The sequence below is a fragment of the Etheostoma cragini genome, chromosome 23 (assembly GCF_013103735.1).
Source record: "Etheostoma cragini isolate CJK2018 chromosome 23, CSU_Ecrag_1.0, whole genome shotgun sequence".
Taxonomy (NCBI): domain Eukaryota; kingdom Metazoa; phylum Chordata; class Actinopteri; order Perciformes; family Percidae; genus Etheostoma; species Etheostoma cragini.
The window spans coordinates 16,428,904-16,435,952 of record NC_048429.1 but is presented as its reverse complement, the minus strand read 5'-3'; positions in this window follow the sequence as shown (position 1 = coordinate 16,435,952).

Below are 7,049 nucleotides of genomic sequence, written 5' to 3'. Positions count from 1 at the left end.
CCTTACAGACCTTTCCATTCCAAATGGCTCTTAATGAAGAAGCTCATTAAGGACCAGGGGTTGCTCAACACTCTTAATGAGGGCCGCACAGCTGCTCATTAGGCGCAGGCCTTTAGGCTTTGTCTTTTCTCCAACCACTGATAGGACCTTCTTTACATCCAACTTTTTTTTACAACACTATTTAGTTGAGGTGGCTTGTTAGCACATCTGGCAGCATTAAAAGCCTTGTCACCGGCTGTTAAAGGTACAAACATGTTTGAAATGACAATATATGTAGGTTAGCCTTAAAAACCCTAGAGATTTCTCCATCAAGTTTAATAATATAAAAGTGTTGGATGGAACGTGTACCTACTGTACATTTATATGCTACTTATTTTCAACATTGAATACATTTAGAGCGTTAAGTCATGCCGACCTGCTGTTTTGTTTCTTATAAACATATTTGGAACATGTTTGGAATATGTGTCTGCAAAGTACTCAGATGTTCTTTGTTTTGGTTGCCTACATCTAACCACACATGGGCCTCGGGATTCAGATCCAGCTCTCTGGCATCAAAGTTCTTCGCTTTTTCCTGACCAACGTCCCACAATATGTGTGAAACAGGAAGGTGGCCATTCAGCAATTATGTTTCCTTCTAAATGTATTTGACAAAAACCATTTAGTTCTGTAGCAGCCCTTTAGGCTACAGGATTAAGTGGGTTTTCCAGAACATTTGGAATGAGTTCACTTTCATTTTGACTTAACCGTTGTGTTGTCTTTCCATCAAAAACGTTTTTGTCCTTTATTTTCAACACTTCTGACGCTTTTTTGAATGTTTGTCACTATTTGACGTTTTCAACACTATGTAACACAAACTTATTAATTTTAGATTTACAGTTATTTTTGGAATTTATGGTCAATTAACCTCATTTATAGGAAATTATACCTAATGTTGGAGTTAGAAAAGCACCAATTATTTTTAGACTAAAATTAAAGGAATATAAGGTGATGGATAATCACAGACTGGAATATGTCAACTTTTACTCAATACTCTACTACTACTACTATATTCAAATGCTTTTAAATTGAAAAGACACACCTTTAATGAAAGTAAAGATTTGTACTTGCCAAAGACCGTTGTGTGGAATCACTCATGTTATTTTGAGTAGTTAAAAAGAACATTGATGGGCTTCCAGATAGCACAGTTGGTAGAGCGGGTGCCCATGTATAGAGGTTTACTCCTCAACGCAGCCACCCGGGTTCGAATCCAGCCTGCGGCCCTTTGCTGCATGTCACTCCCCCTCCATCTCCCCTTTCACAACTTCAGCTGTCCTGTCCATTAAAGGCCTAAATTGCCCCAAAAAATAATCTTTAAAAAAGAAAAAGAACATTGATATAAGAAAATGGGTCAATCTGACCCGAGGACAACATGAGGGTTAATTAAAGGCTTTAGACAATCTGTGAATGCGCGACAACAGCGGGGCGACACAATCCCCGGTCTCCAGGGGGAAAGCCCTGTGTTGTTTGACCCGTCCACCACCCCGACCAACCTCCCTGTGCGGATTTTCGGCTTTTGATAGCACCCTTTACCGTAGTCGTGCTGTGATCACAAAAGATGCTTTCCATTCACATATTAGTTTAAAATTCATACTCACCACCACGAAAAATACGGCATGAATATTTGCATTTACACGAATCAATTGATATTTCTTTATATCCCTAAGTTTCCATTTGTTTCCCATTTTAAGTATCAGTTGGACTTGCATCATGGAAACATGGTGGTGTGGTATGCGCCACCCAATCTGCCCATTATGAGACCAAATCAGCAAAAATCTGTGCTTGTCAAACACCAGGATTTCCATTTGTTTCGCATTTTAAGCACCAGTTGTGATTTGCGGCTACGCTCGTCCATTGAAACATTGGACTTGACTGCAGCTACATCATGTCCATGTTTTACTTTCTATTTTCCCCTTTACAGGGGGACATTTGCATTACCAATAGAATGAATAGCCCAAACTACAGAACAAAAATGCAGGTTGTAATAAAACCTTCTGCTATGGACCATAGATGTTATTTTTCCTCATTGGGGCGGATGACTTGATGACTCTTTACTGGTACCAGAGACAATCAGTGATGAGCTGTTAGCACAGGACACAGCTGCTGTCTGACTATGACAGGAACAGGTTTCTGTGCTAGATGTTGTTATGATGAATACATACAGTAAGAACAGCTCAGTCTTCCATGCTGTGTACAGTCTAAACACAGAGTCACTTTAGTAGTGCTTTGCTATCACATGCATGCTGGGATCAATGATATCATCACTTTGTGAGTTGTCTGCAGCAGCTGTCTTTAGAGAAGGTTGATGTGGTTACAGAATCTAAATCAGTCATGCCTGCTTTGGCTTCTAAGTAATGGTGGGAGTGTTATCAAGCCTAATCCCTGCTTCACTCTGGTCACCTCATCTGGCCAGACAGCTGAGTTTAGTGAACAATAAGGAGAGCTCAGCAGCATGCTGAGAGAGGTAGCAGGAGGACATGCCTAACCATGGATTTATTAAGTGATCCTGTTTCAGATCTGATTAGCACACCCTCACTGTGGTCGGAAAGTCCTGCAGCATGCTAATACTAAAATGTGGCAACATCCTACACTGATGATTTACAGTAGTTCAGCAGACACTCCTATCTTTAAGCTGGTTGAGCTGGCCCTGATGACGGCAACATTCACGCATGAAAGGTATTTACAGACATCGCTCTCTATGTGCTTGTATTATTTTATTTTTATATCTTAGATGTGTTTTTACTGGGTAGCTTTTGTTTCTAGAGTTAAGGTAAAATGACATTTGCCATCTGTTGAACATACGTGGCCTGCATTCCCAAAACGGGGTGTTTGGGGGCATTAAGGGTTAGTTAAAAGCAGAGTGATTCCAAGTAAATAGAGAAGTGCTCTTATTGGTTAATAAGACTCCATCTCAGCCTGCCAGCTTCTCTGTTATGCTATTGTCATGCTTTCATGCACCATCATTAAGGCTGTAACGATACGCAAAATGAAACTAACACTTAGCTCCACGAATCGGTGTCGCCGGGTGAGAAGGCAAAATCGCGACACAGCCCTTCCAACTCCCAGAGTTATCTTTCCCGTCCAGATCCATTTTTATCACATCTTTAAATTCCTATTAGTATTAGTCTTTTTGGTGCCTCCTCGCCATTTTGTCTGGTAACTGTAAAGATGTGTACTTCAGAGCTGCCAAATTTTCCAAAAACCTAGGAGTGAGATTTGGGGGGGCAAACCCATATTTTGATGCGTACAAAGCAATTTCTTTGTCTCATTCAGCATCATTATTGGTAGCCCTGATACTTAATGTCGTTGGCGCATTACGCTCACTTTTTTCTGGCTAAACTCCTGTCTAAGTGTAATAATGAGTTTGAAGTTGAGAGGAAGTCAAATGAGGGAAGATCCCACATCAGACCAGAATAGAACACAGTTATTGTCTTCAAATGACTGTGTAAGCAACGGCGTCACATGTCTTGTAACAGAAAGTGAGCTAACAGTAACGTAGTGTGGTGGAAGTTTCTTTACAGCAGGATGTTTGGTTTTTGTATATTTATTATATCTGCAAGTGCAGGAAGAGCAGTTTCTCAAAGTACATGAGTGCAATGTAGAAATATCCTCCTCAATGTGAAGAAATCCCTCAGCTTATTTGCAAAACATAAAATTTTGACACCTCTTTGGGTAACATGACTCAGCATAGAAAACAAAAATACCAGTAAATAGACACCCTGGAGTCCCTTCTGCATTCCATTCCTTTGAGGATACAAAAGGTTTGGCCCTTTATCTCAGCTAACAGGGGGAACACATATGGCGCAGGGTGAGATAGTTTTTTGGGGCAAGCTTGCACCTTTATCGGGTAACACAAAGGCCACGACAAATGTTCATTAGACTTTGTGGCTCCCATCTTCAACGTGTGAGTAAAAACAAACTTACTTTCAACATGTAAGGAAAGAAACACAGAAATAAGTCAAAGAAATCGTGTCAAAATGTAATTTTCCCATAACAGTAATTCTCTGACATCAGTGTTTCCTTCACAAACAGAGGTAATTGTGGACGGTGTGCCATTCTCAGCTTTCAGGGTGTGTTCACTCGGCAGCCACTCTCCTTTCCTCGCTGGTGTTTGGCAGAATGAAAGCAATGCACTCTGGGTGATCAGGCCCGGCGAGATCCTGCGCAGCAGGAGGGGCGACTGCGCCTCATTAGGGTGCTATTTCAACAAAGCACTTTCTCTCCGTGCTGCAGAGAGGCGTGTTTCCCTCTCAGCCCTTACAAAGGGATATAAATCTCCTTCGAGCAGGATAATTACCAAGATAATTTTATCCGTAACGATGCTTGTCAGTCAGGAGTGCTGATGAAATTAAAGAACTTCTTCTTTTCTCCCCCAGATTTCTCCCTAGATTTATGTGTCAGGGGAAGAAGAAAAGGAAAAGAGAAAGTGGAAGTCTGAGAAACTTTTGCGTCTATAATAGGCTGACTCCATAAATACCCGCCCTGTTACACGCTGTGTACATTCCTCACCTGGCCTCCAGCAGGAGTCAAGCTCACATCAAATCATGAGGAAGGTTGCAGGCGAGCAAATGGTCACTGCTGTGTTTATTTTCTCACAATGACAAACCTGCTGTGCTGCTGTGGCGGAACATAATGCAGTCCTTGTGTGGCTTCTGTCATCCCAGAACATCATTCAACTTGACACTTAATTTGCTGTTCACACACATGCTGTTCGATATGTAGACATGTGTTACGCGCAGATCTGGGGAGTCCAGGACAGGCCTTTAAACACAACAATGTTCTTGATCATCCTGTACTGTCGGATAGGAAACCAAAGGAAATCAGCCCTCGCTGCACCTTCATCTTGAATATGAATTCTTAAGACTTGTCTCAGTGTTTTTTTGTTGTTTTTTTATAATAAAGGGCTACTTAAATTATTTCTGAGATGCTGATATGAGGCTTAGTGGCAAAGGTAAAGGCCTCCTGAGATAAAACGGAAAAAACAAAAGACATCACCGCTGGAATGTTATAATATTTAGCACAAGCAGCGGAAAACATTTCTTCAAGGAATACATGTCTTTTGCTTTCTTTTAAAAAATTAACATGGATGAATTGGGACCCTGTTACTCACTGTATCACTCAACAAAGACGACTGAACAATCGCTTATGTCAAAGTTTGACAATGACAGAATTAGAGCAGGGTTTTTTCTCGGCTCCCTGTCCCCCACAGGGAACCTGGCTCACACAACTCACAAAAGAAGTTTACTTTTCGTTGTCATTTGAAATTACGTTCATTTGCATTTTCTGGGAGAATGGGGCCACATGAAAAACAACGTTGCCACCAAGTGGGGCATGGAGAGATGGAACACAGCTTTGAAATGGAACCTCGGAGCGCTTGAATAGGATGAGCTGTCTGGTGATCAGCCCTGCAGGCATTTAAAGAATCTGTAAAACTTCTCCAGATGGTTTCCAGAGTTCTTCCTTCCTCCGCTGTTTTACTAACACTTGTATCAACTAGAAACTAAAGGTGGCCGAGCCTCTGGAGTGGCGGCTCCGACCCGGTGGAACACTCTTCCTGTTGTCTTACGTTCTGCAGTCTCTGTTGAGAAAAAATCACTTGTTTAATCTGGCTTTTGTCTCAAGTTTGTAATATTGTGTTTTAAATTTTCTATATTTTTAATTTTTTACTTCCATTGATATTTTATTTCTTCATTTGCTTTCTCATTTTACTGTTTGGGCCTTATTTTAACAATGTTACAATGTAAAGCACTTGGTGACTGTGTCTGTACAAGGTTCTTTTTCAAATAAATACTTATTGCTGTAGGAAGGGACCATTGGATAAAAGGCATGTTCAAGATGAGTGTCGCCTTGCGTGTAGAGTGAACGAGAGCAGGCGGCAGCAGCCGGGGGCGGTGACAAAAAGCTGCTGTAAAGTGGGACAGTTCCCAGCCGATTCCTGCAGCCTTCAGGCTCAACAGGAAGTCACAGAAACACTCACATCCTGTTCGGTCGGATCCTGAAATAATTAAATGTTATCAAACCCAAATATCGGCTTGTTACAGTGTCCAGTTGTTTTAATTAAGACAGAGTAGCTGTCAAAATGCTCTATATATATGATCTGTTGCTGATGTTAACAACAGACTGTAGATGATCTGATGTTAATAACAAACTGGAGATGATTTGATGTTAATAACAGACTGGAGATGATCTGATGTTAATAACAGACTGGAGATGATCTGATGTTAATAACAGACTGGAGATGATCTGATGTTAATAATAGACTGGAGATGATTTCATGTTAATAACAGAATGAAGATGATTTCATGTTAATAACATACAGTAGATGATCTGATGTTAATAACAGACAGCAAACAACACTGCTGCAATCCGCACCGTTTCACTGCAATCTACAGTGACCAGTCTTCAAAAACAGGTGGTCACCCTAAAAGACCAATGTAAGGATTTGGAAGATAAGAAGAGACAGGGCAACGTCCGAATAACCGGCATCGATGAACAGCCGAACTCGAGCTCACCGGCAGCCGTGTCAAAAATGATTAAAGATATACAGACACTTGCTCGGATGACACAAAACTCACAGTTTCTGGAGCACAATAAAACTGCCTCAACTCACGGAGCCTGCAGTAGAAGAGTTAGATAGGTCAATTGAAGAATGGAAGATCAAGCAGGTGATGTCATCTCTCAAAAACAACAAAAGCCTAGGTCCAGATGGATATTGTAATGAGTTTTACAAGACATTAAAAGATTTGCTGTCACCTTTGCTACTAAAGGCATATCAGCATGCACTCAAATAAAAAATTATGGCACCATCCTGGAATGAGGCCAGTATAGTGGTGATGCATGATGAGGGGAAAAGTCCCACTGAATGTCAATCCTACAGACCAGTATCCCTGCTAAATGGGGACTTGCGTATATTGACGGCTGTCCTGGCCAGGCGAGGGAATCAGATAATCACTCAAATAATCCATCCCAATCCGACTGGATTCATCTCTGGGAGACACTACAGAGATAATGTA